At 47.6% G+C, this 20,167-nt stretch overlaps 33 non-coding genes across 33 annotated transcripts; all 33 read right to left on the reverse strand.

The window, feature by feature from the left end:
- Nucleotides 1-217: 217 nt before the first annotated feature.
- Nucleotides 218-331, reverse strand: LOC137882562 (U5 spliceosomal RNA). The gene has a single exon (XR_011103995.1). It is a non-coding gene; the product is annotated as a U5 spliceosomal RNA (small nuclear RNA).
- A 495-nt stretch (nt 332-826) lies between these two features.
- LOC137882747 (U1 spliceosomal RNA) lies at nt 827-990 on the reverse strand. The gene has a single exon (XR_011104171.1). It is a non-coding gene; the product is annotated as a U1 spliceosomal RNA (small nuclear RNA).
- Nucleotides 991-1,663: 673 nt separating this feature from the next.
- LOC137882989 (U2 spliceosomal RNA) lies at nt 1,664-1,854 on the reverse strand. The gene has a single exon (XR_011104403.1). It is a non-coding gene; the product is annotated as a U2 spliceosomal RNA (small nuclear RNA).
- A 241-nt stretch (nt 1,855-2,095) lies between these two features.
- LOC137882591 (U5 spliceosomal RNA) lies at nt 2,096-2,211 on the reverse strand. Its single transcript, XR_011104023.1, has one exon. It is a non-coding gene; the product is annotated as a U5 spliceosomal RNA (small nuclear RNA).
- A 496-nt stretch (nt 2,212-2,707) lies between these two features.
- Nucleotides 2,708-2,871, reverse strand: LOC137882699 (U1 spliceosomal RNA). Its single transcript, XR_011104125.1, has one exon. It is a non-coding gene; the product is annotated as a U1 spliceosomal RNA (small nuclear RNA).
- A 673-nt stretch (nt 2,872-3,544) lies between these two features.
- On the reverse strand, nt 3,545-3,735 carry LOC137883041 (U2 spliceosomal RNA). The gene has a single exon (XR_011104452.1). It is a non-coding gene; the product is annotated as a U2 spliceosomal RNA (small nuclear RNA).
- Nucleotides 3,736-3,916: 181 nt separating this feature from the next.
- On the reverse strand, nt 3,917-4,029 carry LOC137882593 (U5 spliceosomal RNA). Its single transcript, XR_011104025.1, has one exon. It is a non-coding gene; the product is annotated as a U5 spliceosomal RNA (small nuclear RNA).
- Nucleotides 4,030-4,525: 496 nt separating this feature from the next.
- LOC137882759 (U1 spliceosomal RNA) lies at nt 4,526-4,689 on the reverse strand. The gene has a single exon (XR_011104183.1). It is a non-coding gene; the product is annotated as a U1 spliceosomal RNA (small nuclear RNA).
- Nucleotides 4,690-5,322: 633 nt separating this feature from the next.
- Nucleotides 5,323-5,437, reverse strand: LOC137883087 (U5 spliceosomal RNA). The gene has a single exon (XR_011104485.1). It is a non-coding gene; the product is annotated as a U5 spliceosomal RNA (small nuclear RNA).
- A 496-nt stretch (nt 5,438-5,933) lies between these two features.
- Nucleotides 5,934-6,097, reverse strand: LOC137882679 (U1 spliceosomal RNA). The gene has a single exon (XR_011104106.1). It is a non-coding gene; the product is annotated as a U1 spliceosomal RNA (small nuclear RNA).
- Nucleotides 6,098-6,769: 672 nt separating this feature from the next.
- LOC137882840 (U2 spliceosomal RNA) lies at nt 6,770-6,960 on the reverse strand. Its single transcript, XR_011104260.1, has one exon. It is a non-coding gene; the product is annotated as a U2 spliceosomal RNA (small nuclear RNA).
- Nucleotides 6,961-7,138: 178 nt separating this feature from the next.
- LOC137882544 (U5 spliceosomal RNA) lies at nt 7,139-7,253 on the reverse strand. The gene has a single exon (XR_011103979.1). It is a non-coding gene; the product is annotated as a U5 spliceosomal RNA (small nuclear RNA).
- Nucleotides 7,254-7,749: 496 nt separating this feature from the next.
- LOC137882623 (U1 spliceosomal RNA) lies at nt 7,750-7,913 on the reverse strand. The gene has a single exon (XR_011104054.1). It is a non-coding gene; the product is annotated as a U1 spliceosomal RNA (small nuclear RNA).
- A 672-nt stretch (nt 7,914-8,585) lies between these two features.
- Nucleotides 8,586-8,776, reverse strand: LOC137882885 (U2 spliceosomal RNA). The gene has a single exon (XR_011104304.1). It is a non-coding gene; the product is annotated as a U2 spliceosomal RNA (small nuclear RNA).
- A 178-nt stretch (nt 8,777-8,954) lies between these two features.
- Nucleotides 8,955-9,069, reverse strand: LOC137883082 (U5 spliceosomal RNA). Its single transcript, XR_011104480.1, has one exon. It is a non-coding gene; the product is annotated as a U5 spliceosomal RNA (small nuclear RNA).
- Nucleotides 9,070-9,565: 496 nt separating this feature from the next.
- Nucleotides 9,566-9,729, reverse strand: LOC137882766 (U1 spliceosomal RNA). Its single transcript, XR_011104190.1, has one exon. It is a non-coding gene; the product is annotated as a U1 spliceosomal RNA (small nuclear RNA).
- Nucleotides 9,730-10,402: 673 nt separating this feature from the next.
- Nucleotides 10,403-10,593, reverse strand: LOC137882936 (U2 spliceosomal RNA). Its single transcript, XR_011104353.1, has one exon. It is a non-coding gene; the product is annotated as a U2 spliceosomal RNA (small nuclear RNA).
- Nucleotides 10,594-10,771: 178 nt separating this feature from the next.
- Nucleotides 10,772-10,886, reverse strand: LOC137882599 (U5 spliceosomal RNA). Its single transcript, XR_011104031.1, has one exon. It is a non-coding gene; the product is annotated as a U5 spliceosomal RNA (small nuclear RNA).
- A 496-nt stretch (nt 10,887-11,382) lies between these two features.
- LOC137882727 (U1 spliceosomal RNA) lies at nt 11,383-11,546 on the reverse strand. The gene has a single exon (XR_011104152.1). It is a non-coding gene; the product is annotated as a U1 spliceosomal RNA (small nuclear RNA).
- A 673-nt stretch (nt 11,547-12,219) lies between these two features.
- Nucleotides 12,220-12,410, reverse strand: LOC137882841 (U2 spliceosomal RNA). The gene has a single exon (XR_011104261.1). It is a non-coding gene; the product is annotated as a U2 spliceosomal RNA (small nuclear RNA).
- Nucleotides 12,411-12,588: 178 nt separating this feature from the next.
- On the reverse strand, nt 12,589-12,703 carry LOC137882601 (U5 spliceosomal RNA). The gene has a single exon (XR_011104033.1). It is a non-coding gene; the product is annotated as a U5 spliceosomal RNA (small nuclear RNA).
- Nucleotides 12,704-13,199: 496 nt separating this feature from the next.
- On the reverse strand, nt 13,200-13,363 carry LOC137882667 (U1 spliceosomal RNA). The gene has a single exon (XR_011104095.1). It is a non-coding gene; the product is annotated as a U1 spliceosomal RNA (small nuclear RNA).
- Nucleotides 13,364-14,036: 673 nt separating this feature from the next.
- LOC137882937 (U2 spliceosomal RNA) lies at nt 14,037-14,227 on the reverse strand. The gene has a single exon (XR_011104354.1). It is a non-coding gene; the product is annotated as a U2 spliceosomal RNA (small nuclear RNA).
- Nucleotides 14,228-14,469: 242 nt separating this feature from the next.
- LOC137882550 (U5 spliceosomal RNA) lies at nt 14,470-14,584 on the reverse strand. The gene has a single exon (XR_011103985.1). It is a non-coding gene; the product is annotated as a U5 spliceosomal RNA (small nuclear RNA).
- Nucleotides 14,585-15,080: 496 nt separating this feature from the next.
- Nucleotides 15,081-15,244, reverse strand: LOC137882710 (U1 spliceosomal RNA). Its single transcript, XR_011104136.1, has one exon. It is a non-coding gene; the product is annotated as a U1 spliceosomal RNA (small nuclear RNA).
- Nucleotides 15,245-15,917: 673 nt separating this feature from the next.
- LOC137882990 (U2 spliceosomal RNA) lies at nt 15,918-16,108 on the reverse strand. The gene has a single exon (XR_011104404.1). It is a non-coding gene; the product is annotated as a U2 spliceosomal RNA (small nuclear RNA).
- Nucleotides 16,109-16,350: 242 nt separating this feature from the next.
- On the reverse strand, nt 16,351-16,465 carry LOC137882551 (U5 spliceosomal RNA). Its single transcript, XR_011103986.1, has one exon. It is a non-coding gene; the product is annotated as a U5 spliceosomal RNA (small nuclear RNA).
- A 496-nt stretch (nt 16,466-16,961) lies between these two features.
- Nucleotides 16,962-17,125, reverse strand: LOC137882722 (U1 spliceosomal RNA). The gene has a single exon (XR_011104147.1). It is a non-coding gene; the product is annotated as a U1 spliceosomal RNA (small nuclear RNA).
- A 673-nt stretch (nt 17,126-17,798) lies between these two features.
- Nucleotides 17,799-17,989, reverse strand: LOC137883013 (U2 spliceosomal RNA). The gene has a single exon (XR_011104425.1). It is a non-coding gene; the product is annotated as a U2 spliceosomal RNA (small nuclear RNA).
- Nucleotides 17,990-18,167: 178 nt separating this feature from the next.
- Nucleotides 18,168-18,282, reverse strand: LOC137882552 (U5 spliceosomal RNA). The gene has a single exon (XR_011103987.1). It is a non-coding gene; the product is annotated as a U5 spliceosomal RNA (small nuclear RNA).
- Nucleotides 18,283-18,778: 496 nt separating this feature from the next.
- LOC137882809 (U1 spliceosomal RNA) lies at nt 18,779-18,942 on the reverse strand. Its single transcript, XR_011104232.1, has one exon. It is a non-coding gene; the product is annotated as a U1 spliceosomal RNA (small nuclear RNA).
- Nucleotides 18,943-19,614: 672 nt separating this feature from the next.
- LOC137883040 (U2 spliceosomal RNA) lies at nt 19,615-19,805 on the reverse strand. Its single transcript, XR_011104451.1, has one exon. It is a non-coding gene; the product is annotated as a U2 spliceosomal RNA (small nuclear RNA).
- Nucleotides 19,806-19,984: 179 nt separating this feature from the next.
- On the reverse strand, nt 19,985-20,100 carry LOC137882627 (U5 spliceosomal RNA). The gene has a single exon (XR_011104057.1). It is a non-coding gene; the product is annotated as a U5 spliceosomal RNA (small nuclear RNA).
- Nucleotides 20,101-20,167: the final 67 nt, after the last annotated feature.

The following is a 20,167-nucleotide window of genomic DNA, read 5'->3' on the forward strand; positions in this document are numbered from 1 at the left end:
GCAACTTCCTGACACATTTCTCCCTTGTCGTGGTGCAGTTCATTCAATGGGTCATGGCAGAGAAACCAAAGTAAGTACAGCACTCCCATGTCGTGGTGCAGTTCATTCAATGGGTCATGGCAGTGGCTGCTGCTTTGCACACCCGTCCAAACCCTCCATAGTCAAGCACCTTGGTCTAGTTAAGGACAGCTGTCTTTCTTTTCACAAGTGTACAAGGCTCAGCCAAACGGCAAAGCCTGCCAAAAATAGTTTAACTCATTGGTGTTCCACTCCACGGAAGTCTTTAGTAAAAGGCGAAAGACTTGTGCGTTATGAAGAGAAACCAAAGTAAGTACAGCACTCTTGTCGAGAGCAGCTGAAGACCCTAGTCGTCCCAGTCAAAACGCTCATGGTAAGCCTGAGTTGACGTGCCCTGTTCCAAATCCAAAGCCACACCCCTGCCCACATCTTAAAGAGGGCAATATTCTCCAATGTACTATTTCCTTCCCTCCATTCAAAAGCACAAATCTCGCTGTGTTATTTTTTCTTCATTTCACTGTTGATTCAGAGCTGGAAATTTCCCCAGCAGTCAGGGCTGATGTATACAGTGATTTGAGGCTGGCAGCACAGTCCTGGTGCAGTTCTTTCAAAGGGGCATAGCAGTGGCTGCTGCTTGGCACACCTGTCCAAGCCCTCCATGGTCAAGCACCATGGTCTAGTTAAGGACATCTTTCTTCCTTTTCACAAACGCCCAGGACTCGGCTACAGGAATCGGCAAGCCAAATAGCAGCATGTTGAGGTCCATGTCCGTCTACCAACCGTGTGATATTTTTTTCAACTTAAAAGTCAGGGGAGAGCGAGAACGCAGTCCCCCACTACCAGAAATTATGCAGTTGAGATTCCCACATTTGGGGAATTCGCAGTGGTCAGCACAACCGGAGTGCAATGGTTGAGCCTCACCCTGGGTGAACCACCTTCTTGATCATGGTATCTTCCCTGCCAGGTAAGTATGAGTTGGAAGACACAGAGACAGGGGTGGCATTCCCAGACACAGTACTCTGGATGACGGTTCCCAGATGGCATAATCCCAGAGTCAGCATTAGCTTCCCTTGGCAAGCTGTTTCTGCTTCTGAGAAAGCAAACACAGCCCAGCAACCAAACGAAAATCTAAGCATGCTAACAATGGAAGGATCTTCGGAACACATTTCTCCCACAAAGAAGGGAAAATATCGGTGAGGAGAACACGCAATCATTTTAGGCCCATCCAAAAAGCCACACCCACTTCTCTCGGCAAACCCGGGCAATTTGCATTACTCAACACACAGCTTCACAGCATACAACAGACACTGCTGCACAGCTACGCTTGCACTTTTCTGGACAATCTGCAAACGAAATAGAGCCTACAAAATGACATCACCCACAATCTGACTCGGAGGACGGAAATTAGCATTCAGAGCTGGAAATTTCCCCAAGCAGTCAGGGCTGATGTATACAGTGATTTGAGGCTGGGAGCACAGTGTTGTTCCACAAAGGGCCTCGGTAAGGAGTAAACAGGGCCTTTGTTTGCCACAAGTCCCGGCCTTGAAGACAGACAGCGACTGTGACTCGCGTCGTTCATTTCAGAGTCAAATCAATCAACAGACTGATCCATTTAGATTGGTGTTTGGTTGTCAACGAGGCATTTAAAGAGTGCACCGTTCCCGGCAATGCTGCAATACCGGGTCAATGCGTGGAGTGAACGGAGCAAGCCCTTTTTTCATCCCCCAATGCTAAAAATCTGCTTAATACATTATCCTCATATAGAGGACATATCAGATATTAAACTGATAAGAACAGATACTACACTTGATCTTAGCCAAAAGGCCGAGAAGCGATGAGCCCAAACTGTTTGCTTCCTGCGGCAACTTCCTGACACATTTCTCCCTTGTCGTGGTGCAGTTCATTCAATGGGTCATGGCAGAGAAACCAAAGTAAGTACAGCACTCCCATGTCGTGGTGCAGTTCATTCAATGGGTCATGGCAGTGGCTGCTGCTTTGCACACCCGTCCAAACCCTCCATAGTCAAGCACTCGGGTCTAGTTAAGGACAGCTGTCTTTCTTTTCACAAGTGTACAAGTCTCAGCCAAACGGCAAAGCCTGCCAAAAATAGGTTTAACTCATTGGTGTTCCTCTCCACGGAAGTCTTTAGTAAAAGGCGAAAGACTTGTGCGTTATGAAGACAAACCAAAGTAAGTACAGCACTCTTGTCGAGAGCAGCTGAAGACCCTAGTCGTCCCAGTCAAAACGCTCATGGTAAGCCTGAGTTGACGTGCCCTGTTCCAAATCCAAAGCCACACCCCTGCCCACATCTTAAAGAGGGCAATATTCTCCAATGTACTATTTCCTTCCCTCCAATCAAAAGCACAAATCTCACTGTGTTGTTTTTTCTTCATTTCACTGTTGATTCAGAGCTGGAAATTTCCCCCAGCAGTCAGGGCTGATGTATACAGTGATTTGAGGCTGGCAGCACAGTCCTGGTGCAGTTCTTTCAATGGGGCATAGCAGTGGCTGCTGCTTGGCACACCTGTCCAAGCCCTCCATGGTCAAGCACCATGGTCTAGTTAAGGACATCTTTCTTCCTTTTCACAAACGCCCAGGACTCGGCTACAGGAATCGGCAAGCGGAATAGCAGCATGTTGAGGTCCATGTCCGTCTACCAACCGTGTGATATTTTTTTCAACTTAAAAATCAGGGGAGAGCGCGAACGCAGTCCCCCACTACCAGAAATTATGCAGTCGAGATTCCCACATTTGGGGAATTCGCAGTGGTCAGCACAACCGGAGTGCAATGGTTGAGCCTCGCCCTGGGTGAACCACCTTCTTGATCATGGTATCTTCCCTGCCAGGTAAGTATGAGTTGGAAGACACAGAGACAGGGGTGGCATTCCCAGACACAGTACTCTGGATGACGGTTCCCAGATGGCATAATCCCAGAGTCAGCATTAGCTTCCCTTGGCAAGCTGTTTCTGCTTCTGAGAAAGCAAACACAGCCCAGCAACCAAACGAAAATCTAAGCATGCTAACAATGGAAGGATCTTCGGAACACATTTCTCCCACAAAGAAGGGAAAATATCGGTGAGGAGAACACGCAATCATTTTAGGCCCATCCAAAAAGCCACACCCACTTCTCTCGGCAAACCCGGGCAATTTGCATTACTCAACACACAGCTTCACAGCATACAACAGACACTGCTGCACAGCTACGCTTGCACTTTTCTGGACAATCTGCAAACGAAATAGAGCCTACAAAATGACATCACCCACAATCTGACTCGGAGGACGGAAATTAGCATTCAGAGCTGGAAATTTCCTCAAGCAGTCAGGGCTGATGTATACAGTGATTTGAGGCTGGGAGCACAGTGTTGTTCCACAAAGGGCCTCGGAAGGGAGTAAACAGGGCCTTTGTTTGCCACAAGTCCCGGCCTTGAAGACAGACAGCGACTGTGACTTGCGTCGTTCATTTCAGAGTCAAATCAATCAACAGACTGATCCATTTAGATTGGTGTTTGGTTGTCCACAAGGCATTTAAAGAGTGCACCGTTCCCGGCAATGCTGCAATACCGGGTCAATGCGTGGAGTGAACGGAGCAAGCCCCTTTTTCATCTCCCAATGCTAAAAATCTGCTTAATACATTATCCTCATATAGAGGACATATCAGATATTAAACTGATAAGAACAGATACTACACTTGATCTTAGCCAAAAGGCCGAGTAGCGATGAGCCCCAACTGTTTGCTTCCTGAGGCAACTTCCTGACACATTTCTCCCTTGTCGTGGTGCAGTTCAATCAGTGGGTCATGGCAGTGGCTGCTGCTTTGCACACCCGTCCAAACCCTCCATAGTCAAGCACCTTGGTCTAGTTAAGGACACCTGTCTTTCTTTTCACAAGTGTACAAGGCTCAGCCAAACGTCAAAGCCTGCCAAAAATAGGTTTAACTCATTGGTGTTCCTCTCCACGGAAGTCTTTAGTAAAAGACGAAAGACTTGTGCTTTATGAAGAGAAACCAAAGTAAGTACAGCACTCTTATCGAGAGCAGCTGAAGACCCTAGTCGTCCCAGTCAAAACGCTCATGGTAAGCCTGAGTTGACGTGCCCTGTTCCAAATCCAAAGCCACACCCCTGCCCACATCTTAAAGAGGGCAATATTCTCCAATGTACTATTTCCTTCCCTCCATTCAAAAGCACAAATCTCACTGTGTTATTTTTTCTTCATTTCACTGTTGATTCAGAGCTGGAAATTTCTCCCAGCAGTCAGGGCTGATGTATACAGTGATTTGAGGCTGGCAGCACAGTCCTGGTGCAGTTCTTTCAATGGGGCATAGCAGTGGCTGCTGCTTGGCACACCTGTCCAAGCCCTCCATGGTCAAGCACCATGGTCTAGTTAAGGACATCTTTCTTCCTTTTCACAAACGCCCAGGACTCGGCTACAGGAATCGGCAAGCGGAATAGCAGCATGTTGAGGTCCATGTCCGTCTACCAACCGTGTGATATTTTTTTCAACTTAAAAATCAGGGGAGAGCGCGAACGCAGTCCCCCACTACCAGAAATTATGCAGTCGAGATTCCCACATTTGGGGAATTCGCAGTGGTCAGTGCAACCGGAGTGCAATGGTTGAGCCTCGCCCTGGGTGAACCGCCTTCTTGATCATGGTATCTTCCCTGCCAGGTAAGTATGACCTAGAAGACACAAAGACAGGGGTGGCATTCCCAGACACAGTACTCTGGATGACGGTTCCCAGATGGCATAATCCCAGAGTCAGCATTAGCTTCCCTTGGCAAGCTGTTTCTGCTTCTGAGAAAGCAAACACAGCCCAGCAACCAAACGAAAATCTAAGCATGCTAACAATGGAAGGATCTTCGGAACACATTTCTCCCACAAAGAAGGGAAAATATCGGTGAGGAGAACACGCAATCATTTTAGGCCCATCCAAAAAGCCACACCCACTTCTCTCGGCAAACCCGGGCAATTTGCATTACTCAACACACAGCTTCACAGCATACAACAGACACTGCTGCACAGCTACGCTTGCACTTTTCTGGACAATCTGCAAACGAAATAGAGCCTACAAAATGACATCACCCACAATCTGACTCGGAGGACGGAAATTAGCATTCAGAGCTGGAAATTTCCCCAAGCAGTCAGGGCTGATGTATACAGTGATTTGAGGCTGGCAGCACGGTCCTGGTGCAGTTCTTTCAATGGGGCATAGCAGTGGCTGCTGCTTTGCACACCCGTCCAAACACTCCATAGTCAAGCACCTTGGTCTAGTTAAGGACAGCTGTCTTTCTTTTCACAAGTGTACAAGGCTCAGCCAAACGGCAAAGCCTGCCAAAAATAGGTTTAACTCATTGGTGTTCCTCTCCACGGAAGTCTTTAGTAAAAGGCGAAAGACTTGTGCGTTATGAAGAGAAACCAAAGTAAGTACAGCACTCTTGTTGAGAGCAGCTGAAGACCCTAGTCGTCCCAGTCAAAACGCTCATGGTAAGCCTGAGTTGACGTGCCCTGTTCCAAATCCAAAGCCACACCCCTGCCCACATCTTAAAGAGGGCAATATTCTCCAATGTACTATTTCCTTCCCTCCAATCAAAAGCACAAATCTCGCTGTGTTATTTTTTCTTCATTTCACTGTTGATTCAGAGCTGGAAATTTCCCCCAGCAATCAGGGCTGATGTATACAGTGATTTGAGGCTGGGAGCACAGTCCTGGTGCAGTTATGTCAATGGGGCATAGCAGTGGCTGCTGCTTGGCACACCTGTCCAAGCCCTCCATGGTCAAGCACCATGGTCTAGTTAAGGACATCTTTCTTCCTTTTCACAAACGCCCAGGACTCGGCTACAGGAATCGACAAGCGGAATAGCAGCATGTTGAGGTCCATGTCCGTCTACCAACCGTGTGATATTTTTTTCAACTTAAAAATCAGGGGAGAGCGCGAACGCAGTCCCCCACTACCAGAAATTATGCAGTCGAGATTCCCACATTTGGGGAATTCGCAGTGGTCAGTGCAACCGGAGTGCAATGGTTGAGCCTCGCCCTGGGTGAACCACCTTCTTGATCATGGTATCTTCCCTGCCAGGTAAGTATGAGTTGGAAGACACAGAGACAGGGGTGGCATTCCCAGACACAGTACTCTGGATGAAGGTTCCCAGATGGCATAATCCCAGAGTCAGCATTAGCTTCCCTTGGCAAGCTGTTTCTGCTTCTGAGAAAGCAAACACAGCCCAGCAACCAAACGAAAATCTAAGCATGCTAACAATGGAAGGATCTTCGGAACACATTTCTCCCACAAAGAAGGAAAATATCGGTGAGGAGAACACGCAATCATTTTAGGCCCATCCAAAAAGCCACACCCACTTCTCTCGGCAAACCCGGGCAATTTGCATTACTCAACACACAGCTTCACAGCATACAACAGACACTGCTGCACAGCTACGCTTGCACTTTTCTGGACAATCTGCAAACGAAATAGAGCCTACAAAATGACATCACCCACAATCTGACTCGGAGGACGGAAATTAGCATTCAGAGCTGGAAATTTCCCCAAGCAGTCAGTGCTGATGTATACAGTGATTTGAGGCTGGGAGCACAGTGTTGTTCCACAAAGGGCCTCGGTAAGGAGTAAACAGGGCCTTTGTTTGCCACAAGTCCCGGCCTTGAAGACAGACAGCGACTGTGACTCGCGTCGTTCATTTCAGAGTCAAATCAATCAACAGACTGATCCATTTAGATTGGTGTTTGGTTGTCAACGAGGCATTTAAAGAGTGCACCGTTCCCGGCAATGCTGCAATACCGGGTCAATGCGTGGAGTGAACGGAGCAAGCCCCTTTTTCATCTCCCAATGCTAAAAATCTGCTTAATACATTATCCTCATATAGAGGACATATCAGATATTAAACTGATAAGAACAGATACTACACTTGATCTTAGCCAAAAGGCCGAGAAGCGATGAGCCCCAACTGTTTGCTTCCTGAGGCAACCTCCTGACACATTTCTCCCTTGTCGTGGTGCAGTTCATTCAATGGGTCATGGCAGTGGCTGCTGCTTTGCACACCCGTCCAAACCCTCCATAGTCAAGCACCTTGGTCTAGTTAAGGACAGCTGTTTTTCTTTTCACAAGTGTACAAGGCTCAGCCAAACGGCAAAGCCTGCCAAAATAGGTTTAACTCATTGGTGTTCCTCTCCACGGAAGTCTTTAGTAAAAGGCGAAAGACTTGTGCGTTATGAAGAGAAACCAAAGTAAGTACAGCACTCTTGTCGAGAGCAGCTGAAGACCCTAGTCGTCCCAGTCAAAACGCTCATGGTAAGCCTGAGTTGACGTGCCCTGTTCCAAATCCAAAGCCACACCCCTGCCCACATCTTAAAGAGGGCAATATTCTCCAATGTACTATTTCCTTCCCTCCAATCAAAAGAACAAATCTCACTGTTTTATTTTTTCTTCAATTCACTGTTGATTCAGAGCTGGAAATTTCCCCCAGCAATCAGGGCTGATGTATACAGTGATTTGAGGCTGGGAGCACAGTCCTGGTGCAGTTATTTCAATGGGGCATAGCAGTGGCTGCTGCTTGGCACACCTGTCCAAGCCCTCCATGGTCAAGCACCATGGTCTAGTTAAGGACATCTTTCTTCCTTTTCACAAATGCCCAGGACTCGGCTACAGGAATCAGCAAGCAGAATAGCAGCATGTTGAGGTCCATGTCCGTCTACCAACCGGGTGATATTTTTTTCAACTTAAAAATCAGGGGAGAGCGCGAACGCAGTCCCCCACTACCAGAAATTATGCAGTCAAGATTCCCACATTTGGGGAATTTGCAGTGGTCAGCACAACCGGAGTGCAATGGTTGAGCCTCGCCCTGGGTGAACCACCTTCTTGATCATGGTATCTTCCCTGCCAGGTAAGTATGAATTGGAAGACATAGAAACAGGGGCGGCATTCCCAGACACAGTACTCTGGATAACGGTTCCCAGATGGCATAATCCCAGAGTCAGCATTAGCTTCCCTTGGCAAGCTGTTTCTGCTTCTGAGAAAGCAAACACAGCCCAGCAACCAAACGAAAATCTAAGCATGCTAACAATGGAAGGATCTTCGGAACACATTTCTCCCACAAAGAAGGAAAATATCGGTGAGGAGAACACGCAATCATTTTAGGCCCATCCAAAAAGCCACACCCACTTCTCTCGGCAAACCCGGGCAATTTGCATTACTCAACACACAGCTTCACAGCATACAGCAGACCCTGCTGCACAGCTACGCTTGCACTTTTCTGGACAATCTGCAAACGAAATAGAGCCTACAAAATGACATCACCCACAATCTGACTCGGAGGACGGAAATTAGCATTCAGAGCTGGAAATTTCCCCAAGCAGTCAGGGCTGATGTATACAGTGATTTGAGGCTGGGAGCACAGTGTTGTTCCACAAAGGGCCTCGGTAAGGAGTAAACAGGGCCTTTGTTTGCCACAAGTCCCGGCCTTGAAGACAGACAGCGACTGTGACTCGCGTCGTTCATTTCAGAGTCAAATCAATCAACAGACTGATCCATTTAGATTGGTGTTTGGTTGTCCACAAGGCATTTAAAGAGTGCACCGTTCCCGGCAACGCTGCAATACCGGGTCAATGCGTGGAGTGAACGGAGCAAGCCCCTTTTTCATCTCCCAATGCTAAAAATCTGCTTAATACATTATCCTCATATAGAGGACATATCAGATATTAAACTGATAAGAACAGATACTACACTTGATCTTAGCCAAAAGGCCGAGAAGCGATGAGCCCAACTGTTTGCTTCCTGAGGCAACCTCCTGACACATTTCTCCCTTGTCGTGGTGCAGTTCATTCAATGGGTCATGGCAGTGGCTGCTACTTTGCACACCCGTCCAAACCCTCCATAGTCAAGCACCTTGGTCTAATTAAGGACAGCTGTCTTTCTTTTCACAAGTGTACAAGGCTCAGCCAAACGGCAAAGCCTGCCAAAAATAGGTTTAACTCATTGGTGTTTCTCTCCACGGAAGTCTTTAGTAAAAGGCGAAAGACTTGTGCGTTATGAAGAGAAACCAAAGTAAGTACAGCACTCTCGTCGAGAACAGCTGAAGACCCTAGTCGTCCCAGTCAAAACGCTGATGGTAAGCCTGAGTTGACGTGCCCTGTTCCAAATCCAAAGCCACACCCCTGCCCACATCTTAAAGAGGGCAATATTCTCCAATGTACTATTTCCTTCCCTCCAATCAAAAGCACAAATCTCGCTGTGTTATTTTTTCTTCATTTCACTGTTGATTCAGAGCTGGAAATTTCCACCTGCAATCATGGCTGATGTATACAGTGATTTGAGGCTGGGAGCACAGTCCTGGTGCAGTTCTTTCAATGGGGCATAGCAGTGGCTGCTGCTTGGCACACCTGTCCAAGCCCTCCATGGTCAAGCACCATGGTCTAGTTAAGGACATCTTTCTTCCTTTTCACAAACGCCCAGGACTCGGCTACAGGAATCGGCAAGCCGAATAGCAGCATGTTGAGGTTGATGTCCGTCTACCAACCGTGTGATATTTTTTTCAACTTAAAAATCAGGGGAGAGCGCGAACGCAGTCCCCCACTACCAGAAATTATGCAGTTGAGATTCCCACATTTGGGGAATTCGCAGTGGTCAGCACAACCGGAGTGCAATAGTTGAGCCTCGCCCTGGGTGAACCACCTTCTTGATCATGGTATCTTCCCTGCCAGGTAAGTATGAGTTGGAAGACACAGAGACAGGGGTGGCATTCCCAGACACAGTACTCTGGATGACGGTTCCCAGATGGCATAATCCCAGAGTCAGCATTAGCTTCCCTTGGCAAGCTGTTTCTGCTTCTGAGAAAGCAAACACAGCCCAGCAACCAAACAAAAATCTAAGCATGCTAACAATGGAAGGATCTTCGGAACACATTTCTCCCACAAAAAAGGGAAAATATCGGTGAGGAGAACACGCAATCATTTTAGGCCCATCCAAAAAGCCACACCCACTTCTCTCGGCAAACCCGGGCAATTTGCATTACTCAACACACAGCTTCACAGCATACAACAGACACTGCTGCACAGCTACGCTTGCACTTTTCTGGACAATCTGCAAACGAAATAGAGCCTACAAAATGACATCACCCACAATCTGACTCGGAGGACGGAAATTAGCATTCAGAGCTGGAAATTTCCCCAAGCAGTCAGGGCTGATGTATACAGTGATTTGAGGCTGGGAGCACAGTGTTGTTCCACAAAGGGCCTCGGTAAGGAGTAAACAGGGCCTTTGTTTGCCACAAGTCCCGGCCTTGAAGACAGACAGCGACTGTGACTCGCGTCGTTCATTTCAGAGTCAAATCAATCAACAGACTGATCCATTTAGATTGGTGTTTGGTTGTCCACAAGGCATTTAAAGAGTGCACCGTTCCAGGCAATGCTGCAATACCGGGTCAATGCGTGGAGTGAACGGAGCAAGCCCCTTTTTCATCTCCCAATGCTAAAAATCTGCTTAATACATTATCCTCATATAGAGGACATATCAGATATTAAACTGATAAGAACAGATACTACACTTGATCTTAGCCAAAAGGCCGAGAAGCGATGAGCCCCAACTGTTTGCTTCCTGAGGCAACCTCCTGACACATTTCTCCCTTGTCGTGGTGCAGTTCATTCAATGGGTCATGGCAGTGGCTGCTGCTTTGCACACCCGTCCAAACCCTCCATAGTCGAGCACCTTGGTCTAATTAAGGACAGCTGTTTTTCTTTTCACAAGTGTACAAGGCTCAGCCAAACGGCAAAGCCTGCCAAAATAGGTTTAACTCATTGGTGTTCCTCTCCACGGAAGTCTTTAATAAAAGGCGAAAGACTTGTGCGTTATGAAGAGAAACCAAAGTAAGTACAGCACTCTTGTCGAGAGCAGCTGAAGACCCTAGTCGTCCCAGTCAAAATGCTCATGGTAAACCTGAGTTGACGTGCCCTGTTCCAAATCCAAAGCCACACCCCTGCCCACATCTTAAAGAGGGCAATATTCTCCAATGTACTATTTCCTTCCCTCCATTCAAAAGCACAAATCTCGCTGTGTTATTTTTTCTTCATTTCACTGTTGATTCAGAGCTGGAAATTTCCCCCAGCAGTCAGGGCTGATGTATACAGTGATTTGAGGCTGGCAGCACAGTCCTGGTGCAGTTCTTTCAATGGGGCATAGCAGTGGCTGCTGCTTGGCACACCTGTCCAAGCTCTTCATGGTCAAGCACCATGGTCTAGTTAAGGACATCTTTCTTCCTTTTCACAAACGCCCAGGACTCGGCTACAGGAATCGGCAAGCCGAATGGCAGCATGTTGAGGTCCATGTCCGTCTACCAACCAGGTGATATTTTTTTCAACTTAAAAATCAGGGGAGAGCGCGAACGCAGTCCCCCACTACCAGAAATTATGCAGTTGAGATTCCCACGTTTGGGGAATTCGCAGTGGTCAGCACAACCGGAGTGCAATGGTTGAGCCTCGCCCTGGGTGAACCACCTTCTTGATCATGGCATCTTCCCTGCCAGGTAAGTATGAGTTGGAAGACACAGAGACAGGGGTGGCATTCCCAGACACAGTACTCTGGATGACGGTTCCCAGATGGCATAATCCCAGAGTCAGCATTAGCTTCCCTTGGCAAGCTGTTTCTGCTTCTGAGAAAGCAAACACAGCCCAGCAACCAAACGAAAATCTAAGCATGCTAACAATGGAAGGATCTTCGGAACACATTTCTCCCACAAAGAAGGGAAAATATCGGTGAGGAGAACACGCAATCATTTTAGGCCCATCCAAAAAGCCACACCCACTTCTCTCGGCAAACCCGGGCAATTTGCATTACTCAACACACAGCTTCACAGCATACAACAGACACTGCTGCACAGCTACGCTTGCACTTTTCTGGACAATCTGCAAACGAAATAGAGCCTACAAAATGACATCACCCACAATCTGACTCGGAGGACGGAAATTAGCATTCAGAGCTGGAAATTTCCCCAAGCAGTCAGGGCTGATGTATACAGTGATTTGAGGCTGGGAGCACAGTGTTGTTCCACAAAGGGCCTCGGTAAGGAGTAAACAGGGCCTTTGTTTGCCACAAGTCCCGGCCTTGAAGACAGACAGCGACTGTGACTCGCGTCGTTCATTTCAGAGTCAAATCAATCAACAGACTGATCCATTTAGATTGGTGTTTGGTTGTCCACAAGGCATTTAAAGAGTGCACCGTTCCCGGCAATGCTGCAATACCGGGTCAATGCGTGGAGTGAACGGAGCAAGCCCCTTTTTCATCTCCCAATGCTAAAAATCTGCTTAATACATTATCCTCATATAGAGGACATATCAGATATTAAACTGATAAGAACAGATACTACACTTGATCTTAGCCAAAAGGCCGAGAAGCGATGAGCCCCAACTGTTTGCTTCCTGAGGCAACCTCCTGACACATTTCTCCCTTGTCGTGGTGCAGTTCATTCAATGGGTCATGGCAGTGGCTGCTGCTTTGCACACCCGTCCAAACCCTCCATAGTCAAGCACCTTGGTCTAATTAAGGACAGCTGTTTTTCTTTTCACAAGTGTACAAGGCTCAGCCAAACGGCAAAGCCTGCCAAAATAGGTTTAACTCATTGGTGTTCCTCTCCACGGAAGTCTTTAATAAAAGGCGAAAGACTTGTGCGTTATGAAGAGAAACCAAAGTAAGTACAGCACTCTTGTCGAGAGCAGCTGAAGACCCTAGTCGTCCCAGTCAAAACGCTCATAGTAAGCCTGAGTTGACGTGCCCTGTTCCAAATCCAAAGCCACACCCCTACCCACATCTTAAAGAGGGCAATATTCTCCAATGTACTATTTCCTTCCCTCCATTCAAAAGCACAAATCTCACTGTGTTATTTTTTCTTCATTTCACTGTTGATTCAGAGCTGGAAATTTCCCCCAGCAGTCAGGGCTGATGTATACAGTGATTTGAGGCTGGCAGCACAGTCCTGGTGCAGTTCTTTCAATGGGGCATAGCAGTGGCTGCTGCTTGGCACACCTGTCCAAGCCCTTCATGGTCAAGCACCATGGTCTAGTTAAGGACATCTTTCTTCATTTTCACAAACGCCCAGGACTCGGCTACAGGAATCGGCAAGCGGAATAGCAGCATGTTGAGGTCCATGTCCGTCTACCAACCGGGTGATATTTTTTTCAACTTAAAAATCAGGGGAGAGCGCGAACGCAGTCCCCCACTACCAGAAATTATGCAGTCGAGATTCCCACATTTGGGGAATTCGCAGTGGTCAGCACAACCGGAGTGCAATGGTTGAGCATCGCCCTGGGTGAACCACCTTCTTGATCATGGTATCTTCCCTGCCAGGTAAGTATGAGTTGGAAGACACAGAGACAGGGGTGGCATTCCCAGACACAGTACTCTGGATGACGGTTCCCAGATGGCATAATCCCAGAGTCAGCATTAGCTTCCCTTGGCAAGCTGTTTCTGCTTCTGAGAAAGCAAACACAGCCCAGCAACCAAACGAAAATCTAAGCATGCTAACAATGGAAGGATCTTCGGAACACATTTCTCCCACAAAGAAGGGAAAATATCGGTGAGGAGAACACGCAATCATTTTAGGCCCATCCAAAAAGCCACACCCACTTCTCTCGGCAAACCCGGGCAATTTGCATTACTCAACACACAGCTTCACAGCATACAACAGACACTGCTGCACAGCTACGCTTGCACTTTTCTGGACAATCTGCAAACGAAATAGAGCCTACAAAATGACATCACCCACAATCTGACTCGGAGGACGGAAATTAGCATTCAGAGCTGGAAATTTCCCCAAGCAGTCAGGGCTGATGTATACAGTGATTTGAGGCTGGGAGCACAGTGTTGTTCCACAAAGGGCCTCGGTAAGGAGTAAACAGGGCCTTTGTTTGCCACAAGTCCCGGCCTTGAAGACAGACAGCGACTGTGACTCGCGTCGTTCATTTCAGAGTCAAATCAATCAACAGACTGATCCATTTAGATTGGTGTTTGGTTGTCCACAAGGCATTTAAAGAGTGCACCGTTCCAGGCAATGCTGCAATACCGGGTCAATGCGTGGAGTGAACGGAGCAAGCCCCTTTTTCATCTCCCAATGCTAAAAATCTGCTTAATACATTATCCTCATATAGAGGACATATCAGATATTAAACTGATAAGAACAGATACTACACTTGATCTTAGCCAAAAGGCCGAGAAGCGATGAGCCCCAACTGTTTGCTTCCTGAGGCAACCTCCAGACACATTTCTCCCTTGTCGTGGTGCAGTTCATTCAATGGGTCATGGCAGAGAAACCAAAGTAAGTACAGCACTCCCATGTCGTGGTGCAGTTCATTCAATGGGTCATGGCAGTGGCTGCTGCTTTGCACACCCGTCCAAACCCTCCATAGCCAAGCACCTCGGTTTAGTTAAGGACAGCTGTCTTTCTCTTCACAAGTGTACAAGGCTCAGCCAAACGGCAAAGCCTGCCAAAAATAGGTTTAACTCATTGGTGCTCCTCTCCACGGAAGTCTTTAGTAAAAGGCGAAAGACTTGTGCGTCATGAAGAGAAACCAAAGTAAGTACAGCACTCTTGTCGAGAGCAGCTGAAGACCCTAGTCGTCCCAGTCAAAACGGTCATGGTAAGCCTGAGTTGACGTGCCCTGTTCCAAATCCAAAGCCACACCCCTGCCCACATCTTAAAGAGTGCAATATTCTCCAATGTACTATTTCCTTCCCTCCAATCAAAAGCACAAATCTCACTGTGTTATTTTTTCTTCATTGCACTGTTGATTCAGAGCTGGAAATTTCCCCCAGCAGTCAGGGCTGATGTATACAGTGATTTGAGGCTGGGAGCACAGTCCTGGTGCAGTTCTTTCAATGGGGCATAGCAGTGGCTGCTGCTTGGCACACCTGTCCAAGCCCTCCATGGTCAAGCACCATGGTCTAGTTAAGGACATCTTTCTTCCTTTTCACAAACGCCCAGGACTCGGCTACAGGACTCGACAAGCCGAATAGCAGCATGTTGAGGTCGATGTCCGTCTACCAACCGTGTGATATTTTTTTCAACTTAAAAATCAGGGGAGAGCGCGAACGCAGTCCCCCACTACCAGAAATTATGCAGTCGAGATTCCCACATTTGGGGAATTCGCAGTGGTCAGCACAACCGGAGTGCAATGGTTGAGCCTCGCCCTGGGTGAACCACCTTCTTGATCATGGTATCTTCCCTGCCAGGTAAGTATGAGTTGGAAGACACAGAGACAGGGGTGGCATTCCCAGACACAGTACTCTGGATGACGGTTCCCAGATGGTATAATCCCAGAGTCAGCATTAGCTTCCCTTGGCAAGCTGTTTCTGCTTCTGAGAAAGCAAACACAGCCCAGCAACCAAACGAAAATCTAAGCATGCTAACAATGGAAGTATCTTCGGAACACATTTCTCCCACAAAGAAGGGAAAATATCGGTGAGGAGAACACGCAATCATTTTAGGCCCATCCAAAAAGCCACACCCACTTCTCTCGGCAAACCCGGGCAATTTGCATTACTCAACACACAGCTTCACAGCATACAACAGACACTGCTGCACAGCTACGCTTGCACTTTTCTGGACAATCTGCAAACGAAATAGAGCCTACAAAATGACATCACCCACAATCTGACTCGGAGGACGGAAATTAGCATTCAGAGCTGGAAATTTCCCCAAGCAGTCAGGGCTGATGTATACAGTGATTTGAGGCTGGGAGCACAGTGTTGTTCCACAAAGGGCCTCGGTAAGGAGTAAACAGGGCCTTTGTTTGCCACAAGTCCCGGCCTTGAAGACAGACAGCGACTGTGACTCGCGTCGTTCATTTCAGAGTCAAATCAATCAACAGACTGATCCATTTAGATTGGTGTTTGGTTGTCAACGAGGCATTTAAAGAGTGCACCGTTCCCGGCAATGCTGCAATACCGGGTCAATGCGTGGAGTGAACGGAGCAAGCCCTTTTTTCATCCCCCAATGCTAAAAATCTGCTTAATACATTATCCTCATATAGAGGACATATCAGATATTAAACTGATAAGAACAGATACTACACTTGATCTTAGCCAAAAGGCCGAGAAGCGATGAGCCCAAACTGTTTGCTTCCTGCGGCAACTTCCTGACACATTTCTCCCTTGTCGTGGTGCAGTTCATTCAATGGGTCATGGCAGAGAAACCAAAGTAAGTACAGCACTCCCATGTCGTGGTGCAGTTCATTCAATGGGTCATGGCAGTGGCTGCTGCTTTGCACACCCGTCCAAACCCTCCATAGCCAAGCACCTCGGTTTAGTTAAGGACAGCTGTCTTTCTCTTCACAAGTGTACAAGGCTCAGCCAAACGGCAAAGCCTGCCAAAAATAGGTTTAACTCATTGGTGCTCCTCTCCACGGAAGTCTTTAGTAAAAGGCGAAAGACTTGTGCGTCATGAAGAGAAACCAAAGTAAGTACAGCACTCTTGTCGAGAGCAGCTGAAGACCCTAGTCGTCCCAGTCAAAACGGTCATGGTAAGCCTGAGTTGACGTGCCCTGTTCCAAATCCAAAGCCACACCCCTGCCCACATCTTAAAGAGTGCAATATTCTCCAATGTACTATTTCCTTCCCTCCAATCAAAAGCACAAATCTCACTGTGTTATTTTTTCTTCATTGCACTGTTGATTCAGAGCTGGAAATTTCCCCCAGCAGTCAGGGCTGATGTATACAGTGATTTGAGGCTGGGAGCACAGTCCTGGTGCAGTTCTTTCAATGGGGCATAGCAGTGGCTGCTGCTTGGCACACCTGTCCAAGCCCTCCATGGTCAAGCACCATGGTCTAGTTAAGGACATCTTTCTTCCTTTTCACAAACGCCCAGGACTCGGCTACAGGACTCGACAAGCCGAATAGCAGCATGTTGAGGTCGATGTCCGTCTACCAACCGTGTGATATTTTTTTCAACTTAAAAATCAGGGGAGAGCGCGAACGCAGTCCCCCACTACCAGAAATTATGCAGTCGAGATTCCCACATTTGGGGAATTCGCAGTGGTCAGCACAACCGGAGTGCAATGGTTGAGCCTCGCCCTGGGTGAACCACCTTCTTGATCATGGTATCTTCCCTGCCAGGTAAGTATGAGTTGGAAGACACAGAGACAGGGGTGGCATTCCCAGACACAGTACTCTGGATGACGGTTCCCAGATGGTATAATCCCAGAGTCAGCATTAGCTTCCCATGGCAAGCTGTTTCTGCTTCTGAGAAAGCAAACACAGCCCAGCAACCAAACGAAAATCTAAGCATGCTAACAATGGAAGGATCTTCGGAACACATTTCTCCCACAAAGAAGGGAAAATATCGGTGAGGAGAACACGCAATCATTTTAGGCCCATCCAAAAAGCCACACCCACTTCTCTCGGCAAACCCGGGCAATTTGCATTACTCAATACACAGCTTCACAGCATACAACAGACACTGCTGCACAGCTACGCTTGCACTTTTCTGGACAATCTGCAAACGAAATAGAGCCTACAAAATGACATCACCCACAATCTGACTCGGAGGACGGAAATTAGCATTCAGAGCTGGAAATTTCCCCAAGCAGTCAGGGCTGATGTATACAGTGATTTGAGGCTGGGAGCACAGTGTTGTTCCACAAAGGGCCTCGGTAAGGAGTAAACAGGGCCTTTGTTTGCCACAAGTCCCGGCCTTGAAGACAGACAGCGACTGTGACTCGCGTCGTTCATTTCAGAATCAAATCAATCAACAGACTGACCCGTTTAGATTGGTGTTTGGTTGTCCACAAGGCATTTAAAGAGTGAACCATTCCCGGCAATGCTGCAATACCGGGTCAATGCGTGGAGTGAACGGAGCAAGCCCCTTTTTCATCTCCCAATGCTAAAAATCTGCTTAATACATTATCCTCATATAGAGGACATATCAGATATTAAACTGATAAGAACAGATACTACACTTGATCTTAGCCAAAAGGCCGAGAAGCGATGAGCCCCAACTGTTTGCTTCCTGAGGCAACCTCCTGACACATTTCTCCCTTGTCGTGGTGCAGTTCATTCAATGGGTCATGGCAGTGGCTGCTGCTTTGCACACCCATCCAAACCCTCCATAGTCAAGCACCCTGGTCTAGTTAAGGACAGCTGTCTTTCTTTTCACAAGTGTACAAGTCTCAGCCAAACGGCAAAGCCTGCCAAAAATAGTTTAACTCATTGGTGTTCCTCTCCACGGAAGTCTTTAGTAAAAGGCGAAAGACTTGTGCTTTATGAAGAGAAACCAAAGTAAGTACAGCACTCTTGTCGAGAGCAGCTGAAGACCCTAGTCGTCCCAGTCAAAACGCTCATGGTAAGCCTGAGTTGACGTGCCCTGTTCCAAATCCAAAGCCACACCCCTGCCCACATCTTAAAGAGGGCAATATTCTCCAATGTACTATTTCCTTCCCTCCAATCAAAAGCACAAATCTCACTGTGTTATTTTTTCTTCATTTCACTGTTGATTCAGAGCTGGAAATTTCCCCCAGCAGTCAGGGCTGATGTATACAGTGATTTGAGGCTGGGAGCACAGTCCTGGTGCAGTTCTTTCAATGGGGCATAGCAGTGGCTGCTGCTTGGCACACCTGTCCAAGCCCTCCATGGTCAAGCACCATGGTCTAGTTAAGGACATCTTTCTTCCTTTTCACAAACGCCCAGGACTCGGCTACAGGAATCGGCAAGCGGAATAGCAGCATGTTGAGGTCCATGTCCGTCTACCAACCGGGTGATATTTTTTTCAACTTAAAAATCAGGGGAGAGCGCGAACGCAGTCCCCCACTACCAGAAGTTATGCAGTCGAGATTCCCACATTTGGGGAATTCGCAGTGGTCAGTGCAACTGGAGTGCAATGGTTGAGCCTCGCCCTGGGTGAACCACCTTCTTGATCACGGTATCTTCCCTGCCAGGTAAGTATGAGTTGGAAGACACAGAGACAGGGGTGGCATTCCCAGACACAGTACTCTGGATGAAGGTTCCCAGATGGCATAATCCCAGAGTCAGCATTAGCTTCCCTTGGCAAGCTGTTTCTGCTTCTGAGAAAGCAAACACAGCCCAGCAACCAAACGAAAATATAAGCATGCTAACAATGGAAGGATCTTCGGAACACATTTCTCCCACAAAGAAGGGAAAATATCGGTGAGGAGAACACGCAATCATTTTAGGCCCATCCAAAAAGCCACACCCACTTCTCTCAGCAAACCCGGGCAATTTGCATTACTCAACACACAGCTTCACAGCATACAACAGACACTGCTGCACAGCTACGCTTGCACTTTTCTGGACAATCTGCAAACGAAATAGAGCCTACAAAATGACATCACCCACAATCTGACTCGGAGGACGGAAATTAGCATTCAGAGCTGGAAATTTCCCAAGCAGTCAGGGCTGATGTATACAGTGATTTGAGGCTGGGAGCATAGTGTTGTTCCACAAAGGGCCTCGGTAAGGAGTAAACAGGGCCTTTGTTTGCCACAAGTCCCGGCCTTGAAGACAGACAGCGACTGTGACTCGCGTCGTTCATTTCAGAGTCAAATCAATCAACAGACTGATCCATTTAGATTGGTGTTTGGTTGTCCACAAGGCATTTAAAGAGTGCACCGTTCCCGGCAATGCTGCAATACCAGGTCAATGTGTGGAGTGAACGGAGCAAACCCCTTTTTCATCTCCCAATGCTAAAAATCTGCTTAATACATTATCCTCATATAGAGGACATATCAGATATTAAACTGATAAGAACAGATACTACACTTGATCTTAGCCAAAAGGCCGAGAAGCGATGAGCCCCAACTGTTTGCTTCCTGAGGCAACTTCCTGACACATTTCTCCCTTGTCGTGGTGCAGTTCATTCAATGGGTCATGGCAGTGGCTGCTGCTTTGCACACCCGTCCAAACCCTCCATAGTCAAGCACCTTGGTCTAGTTAAGGACAGCTGTCTTTCTTTTCACAAGTGTACAAGGCTCAGCCAAACGGCAAAGCCTGCCAAAAATAGGTTTAACTCATTGGTGTTCCTCTCCACGGAAGTCTTTAGTAAAAGGCGAAAAGACTTGTGCGTTACGAAGAGAAACCAAAGTAAGTACAGCACTCTTGTCGAGAGCAGCTGAAGACCCTAGTCGTCCCAGTCAAAACGCTCATGGTAAGCC

Source organism: Cebidichthys violaceus, unplaced genomic scaffold, assembly GCF_023349555.1.
Source record: "Cebidichthys violaceus isolate CVI_PGR_0920_01 unplaced genomic scaffold, fCebVio1.0.p SCAF_32, whole genome shotgun sequence".
Taxonomy (NCBI): Eukaryota; Metazoa; Chordata; class Actinopteri; order Perciformes; family Stichaeidae; genus Cebidichthys; species Cebidichthys violaceus.